The 6,403-nt window shown below is 37.1% G+C and overlaps 1 pseudogene; it reads left to right on the top strand.

The window, feature by feature from the left end:
• The first annotated feature begins 2,459 nt into the window (after window positions 1-2,459).
• LOC117356712 lies at window positions 2,460-3,112 on the top strand (annotated as a pseudogene).
• The last annotated feature ends 3,291 nt before the right edge of the window (window positions 3,113-6,403 follow it).

Here is a 6,403-nt window from a genome sequence, read left to right as displayed (position 1 = left end):
TTGTGAGTTACTTAGGCTTGTTACTTTGTGGTCATGGCTGAATGTTGAGTTAAAGTGATTTATATTACTGGTATTCATATAGGCATAGCTATAATATTTTGCTTTTAAAATATCATGAACTCAAAGAAGAATATTCAATGTTCATATACTGCAGCAGAAAAATTTTAAGTTATTAGTTTTGCTGAAACCTATGGTAACAGGGTGGCTAGCCATGAATTTGATGGCATTCCTGAGTCAAACATTCAATTATGGCACCAAAATAAAGATAAACTAATATGTATATCCCATTCCAAAATAGCAGACCAGTTGGCTGCATATCCAGAACTCAAAGCCCGACTGGTGGAGTGGATCGCAGAATGTCAACAACAGGATGGCAGTGTTCACATAGCAGAATTAATGTTGAAGACCACAGGAATGGCAAAAATAATGCCAGATATGGGAAAGTTTAAGGCCTTCTTTGGGTGGGCACATAAAATTAAGAGGCACAACAATTCCTAAAAATTATTTAAAAAAAACAAAAATGTTAATATGGTAAATTTGGACCCGACTACCATCTTCCCTGACCTCATAATCTACTGCATTTAATTTGCAGACTACTATACAAGGGCCTTTTCTATGTGAGAATTTATGAGGATCAGAAGGGACCAACACCAATATTGTATCCCCAAGATTAAGTCCCCTCTCTTTCGTTTTCCAGCCGTACTATGACTTGCTTTTCCTGACTCTTCAGTATCGTAAATTGTCTTTCGCTATTTAACTTATTTTTTTTAAACCCGATCTTTCAACTGTTTCAAGTAAGATATTACGTTCTGTGGCTCTACTGTTACATCTTCCCAGGATTCCCTCATGATATCCAGAATACCGCAGGGAACCCTCACATAAAATAATTCAAATGAGCTAACACCTAACAATACCTGCACAGATTCCTATGTGGTATACAGAGCAAAGGGAAGAACATTATCCAATCACAAACATCACCTAAGGTGCCTTTTTTAACATAAGCTTAAGGGTCTGATTATACATTTCTACTAAACCATTAGTTTGCGGGTGATAACCGGATGTCCGAGAATGTTGAATGCCAATGGCCTCTCAGAGCTGTTGTATAGTAGAGGTCTGAAAATTGGTACCCTGATCAGTCAGGATTTCCTTAGTAAACCCAATTTAACAGAGTAGAGTTATCAGCTCCCTGGCAATTGAGGAACTAGATGTGCTTCACAGGGGAAATGCCCAGGGAAATCTAGTAGCATAGTCCATAATGAGTAAAATGTATCTTCTATATAGCATCCTTATTCTGTACTAAATTGTATTTCCTTAAATTGTACTGTAAGTCACCTTGAATTTACTTAGGCATAGTGTGACTCATAAATCCCAGATTAGATTAAATCCTATAGTACTTTTCTCCAGAGGACTGATGATATCCATCCCTAAGTGTTCTAAAAACTTATCTCTTTGACAAATTTCTCTGACCCCACTTCAACCTGATGTGCTTCCAAAACACTTCCAGATAAACCTGACTAAACTTAGCATGCCAATGTAATTTCAAAAGTTCTCTGTAAAGTCGCTGTCTGTATACAGTCTCTTCCCTTGTAAACCACTTAGAACTGTTTGTGGTATGGCGGTATATAAAAATAAAGTTATTATTATTATTAATAAAGATTTTTCCTATCTTGGGGTTTGCCACTTGCTGACAGGGACTGCATGTTTCACAATGGCCTTGGGCCAAAAGAAGCACACCATAAATTGCTTGCCCATTGCAGCAATCCCCTTATGGCCTGCTGTGGGGTGCTCTTGGGTTAATTGTAACATCAAAGGATGAAAAGCCTTTGGGACAATCAACTGTCTTTTAATGTGCTTCTCTGTCCCCTCAATAACCTCCCTATATAACAGCTCCTGCTTTGAAGTAAATCTGGAAAATTTCTTAGCATCAGAGCAAACCTGGTCAAAAGTTTGCTTTAAAGTTTCATCTTGTTGTTGCTTCCTTGCAAAATAAGGAAACCTTTCCAAAGCTTCCTCAGTGACCCAAGGCATCACACCCTTCCTCTGCATGCAAGCCACTTGCCTGTTGACACTGCCTAGGATCTGCCGGCATCCCCATAAGACCCTATTGGTCACAAGGGAAAATGTCCCCTAATTGAGGTTCCTCCTCCAAGTCTTCCCTTCCTTCCCCAAGGACCCTGGTCTGGGAAGGGCCAGGGGAACATACCAACCCTTTAAACCCAGCCCAATCTCTCCCCAAGATTATATCACAAGGTAATCTATTCAAAATAGCCACTTTTACCTAATGAGTAACTCCGTCATGATTTAATTTGACTAATCTCAGGTCATAGGGAGTGGATGTACTAAACCATGTGTACACCTGATTCAGATTTGACCAATTAGCCTCTCCCCCCCCCCCCCCCATGGGTTATGTAATATATCTGTATATGATTCCTAACCTTCTTGTACATGATGAAGGAAGGATGAAAAACACAGTGGTGGACATAGTGTACTTTCTCCTGGACAAATTGATTCTCCTTGCCAACTTCAAGCTCTTCAGTGTAACAGGAGAGGAAAACAAAGAGGCAGCCTCCTGCGATATAGCTTGCTTTCAAAGAGGAGACCTTTTACAGGTCTCTCGCACTCTCTTCATTCACTTTGGCATCTAGGGGACAACAGAGTGGCTCATATGATGCCAGACATCCTTCCTGTCTTATCTGATGACACATCTCTGATTCAAAAAGTCATGACAAATAAAAGACTGATCTCCTGTGGGTCATGACGGAAGCATTCTAATAAACCATATAGACCATAGTTTTAAGAACCAGCCACTTTCTAATGAAGAAGTGGTCCAGAAGCCTGAGAAGCTTGTGGGAGCCACCCCATACAGCCTCCTATGGAACAACTGTGAGCATTTTGTGACTTACTCCAGATATGGAACTCCTGTGAGCTTTCCGACTGACAAGTTCTGTGAAACTGTGATTCAGGGCCATAGGAGTATTCTTGTTTCAGTGCTGCTAGGAGTGTTCTTGTTTCAGTGCTGCTAGGACTGGTGTCTATTCTCTGCTTGGGCTTTAGAACCTCCAACACCTTCCCGAGTATCTTCATTCCATTCATGCTCTGGATGGCCAATTAACTACAGACCCCAACATGCCAAACATTCTGTATATATGTAAAATAACGTATTTAAGAATCATTAACCATAAAGAGACTTTTAGTGAAAGAAGGGGATAATAATAAATAATATTTTAATCACACATTTATTGAAAATGCAGTTTGTAATACTTTATTATGTATATAAGATTTGGGGTTTTTTTTTTCAATTTCTTTATTGATATTTTAAACTTGACAATGTATACAGTTATAAAATCAAAAGAATACTGTATGAAAATACATTATTAACATCAGAATTAATACAAGAAATATTTTAAATCCCTTCTTAACCTACAATAATAATGAAGTATACTTAACTAACAATATTATAAAATATTATGAAATTTATACCTCTAAATAATTAAAAACATCCCCCTACCCCAGAACCCCCCCTGGATGTGCATAGGAATCTAACATAAAGAAAAGGAATCATTTTAATTATAATGCGAGAAAATTAGTTAATGGATCCCAAATCCCCTTACAAGATTTAATAAACCCTAGACGTTCTGCCATAATCTTTTCATATTTATATGTTGCACATACAGTTGCCCACCAAAAACTAAAATTAATCCTATCATGATGTTTCCAATTAGACGTAATCATTTGAACCCCTATTCCTGATAGGATCATAAAAAGACGACTATTATTTTTATTCAAAGTGGGTTTATCCTGAAGAATCGTACCAGAAATTATTGCTTCATATGTCAAAGGAATAGAGGTTTGAAGAATATTATTAATTTGCCCCCATATCGACTTCCAAAAACCAAGTATCAATGGACAAAAAAACAAAAGATGATCCAAAGTCCCAATATCAATATGACAATGCCAACATCTATTAGATTTAGAACTATCTACTTTATTCAACCGAACTGGAGTCCAAAAAATTCTATGTAATAAAAACAACCATGTTTGTCTCATAGATGCTGACATTGTACATCTTAATCTCCAAGTCCAGATTCGTGGCCAACGAGAAACAGAAATATGCTGTTTTAACTCGATACTCCAAATGTCTCTAAGACTATTTTTTGGTTTTTTATTTAAAAATCCAGAAATCAATTTATACCACTGGGCAGCCTGATGTCCTATTAAATATGTTTGGTAGCAAAGGATTTGCAAGCTAAAATAAGTTTTCAAATTTTTCCATTCAGGGAACCCCATCTGAATAGCCTGCTTCAACTGCAAGCACCTATATTGTTGAGTGTTTGAAATACCAAATGAATGCTGCAGTTGTGAAAACTCAAGCAGATTACCATTAGAAATAAGATCATCTAATGTCCTAATATTTGCCTGCATCCAATTCTTCCAAGCGATTCCAGCACCGCCTATTTGAATCTTGGAGTTTAACCATAAGGACTGTAAAGTAGAATTCATTATTGGTACCTCTGTTAATTTATCAATAAATTTAATAGTTTTCCAAGTATCCAATAAAATTATATTGTCCTTAGCATATTTATGAAATCTGATACTTAATATATGTGGAAGTCTCATAGGGGACACCAAATTCCGTTCCAAATATAACCAATCTGGTTGATGATCAATAAGCTCAGGGAAGATCCAATACATACCTTGACGCAATATATAGGCTTGATGGTACCTATAGAAGTTTGGAAAATTTACCCCACCCTCCACAATTGATTTTTGCAACGATACTAAAGCAATTCTTGGTTTTTTCCCAAGCCAAACAAATTTTGTCAAAATATTATTTAATTTTTTGTAAAAGGACTCTTGAAAATAAACTGGTAACATACTCATTTGGTAACAAACTATAGGCAAAATCATCATCTTTACTGTTTGCACTCTCCCCCACCAAGAAATATGCAAAGGATTCCATTGCTCACACAATTCTGTAACTTTTAGTAATAAAGATTTTTCATTTACCTTCATTGTTTCTTCCAATGTACTTTTTATCCAAATTCCTAAATATTTTATTCCATCTTTCTTCCAATTAAACTGAAACGAATCAAATAAGCCTTTTATACAATGTACATTTAGTGGAAGAATTTCTGATTTATTCCAATTTATTTTATAACCTGAGAATTTTCCAAGTTTATCAATCAAATCCAATAAATGTGGAATGGTTGACTCCGGATTTCTCAAATGAATCAAAATATCATCTGCATAAGCAGAGATTTTATATTCCCGACCTGCATAAGGAATACCTTCTATCTCCCTTGATTGTTGAATAGCTAAAAGTAGAGGTTACAAAACAATATCAAATAACAAAGGAGATAATGGACAACCCTGTCTAACTCCCCTTTAATCCACTTGGATAAAAGTGGGATAGAAATAATAAACTATAAACTATCATTGACTTTGTGGCTCCTGAATCTAACAGGGCATTCCACTCCTGTCCACCCAGACTAGCTATAATTAGAAACTCTTCATAACCTGTTTCCTTTTCTCATACACACACCCCCCTTCCCTGGAATCCCACCTTTGTGGTGCATTCTCTTCTCAAATGTCCTTTCTTCCTGCATGTATAGCAATGGGATGGTTCCTTCAGGTTCCTATTACTACCCTCTTTTGTTGGGGTCTTTTACCAAATACTGCTTTCATCTTTTCTGCTCTTTATGCTACTAAGGAAGAAGGTTTTTGAACCCGAGGACCCATACATTCCCTCATGGCTCCACCCATCTCCCTAAGGGTATCCACATAATATTCAGAGACTGTAATAGCTTGCCCTAGCTTTGACCCCTTGATTCCGCAGCCAATCCTGCAGCTCTTTGGTATCGCCTGCAAATATTGCTCTAGTATTATATTAAATAAAAAAATAACTCCATAAGAACATAAGCATCGCCTCTGCCGAGTCAGACCATGGGTCCATCATGCCCAGCAGTCCGCTCCCGTGGCGGCCCCCCAGGTCCATGACCTGTAAGTGATCTTTTACCTAAAACATTTTATTCCCTAATCGTATAATATCCTGTATAGGAACCCTCTAATTATACCCTTCAATCCCCTTTTCTTTCAGGGGGATTATTTAAGGTTTTATGTATTTTAGGCAAAGTATAGAGCCTAGGAGTCTGACTGGGATTTTGAGTAAGATACTTGGCTTCGCCTTTAGTGATAACATTGTCAATAAGAGCAGTTTGGACAATGTTGGAAATATTCAATTGAAGAGCTGGGGCAGGATCAGTATCCAACTTAGTATACCACGAGGTGTTCAAAACATGGGCTTGAACATGATGTAACCCCTCCCTCTTTGAAACTCACTATTTTCAGTCTCTTGAGAAACATAAAATTTAAAATTACCTTTAAAAATTTTTACAAGAAATAA

This window comes from Geotrypetes seraphini, chromosome 3 (assembly GCF_902459505.1).
Source record: "Geotrypetes seraphini chromosome 3, aGeoSer1.1, whole genome shotgun sequence".
Taxonomy (NCBI): Eukaryota; Metazoa; Chordata; class Amphibia; order Gymnophiona; family Dermophiidae; genus Geotrypetes; species Geotrypetes seraphini.
The sequence above is the reverse complement of the archived record's forward strand: the minus strand, read 5'-3'. Positions and strand labels throughout refer to the sequence as shown.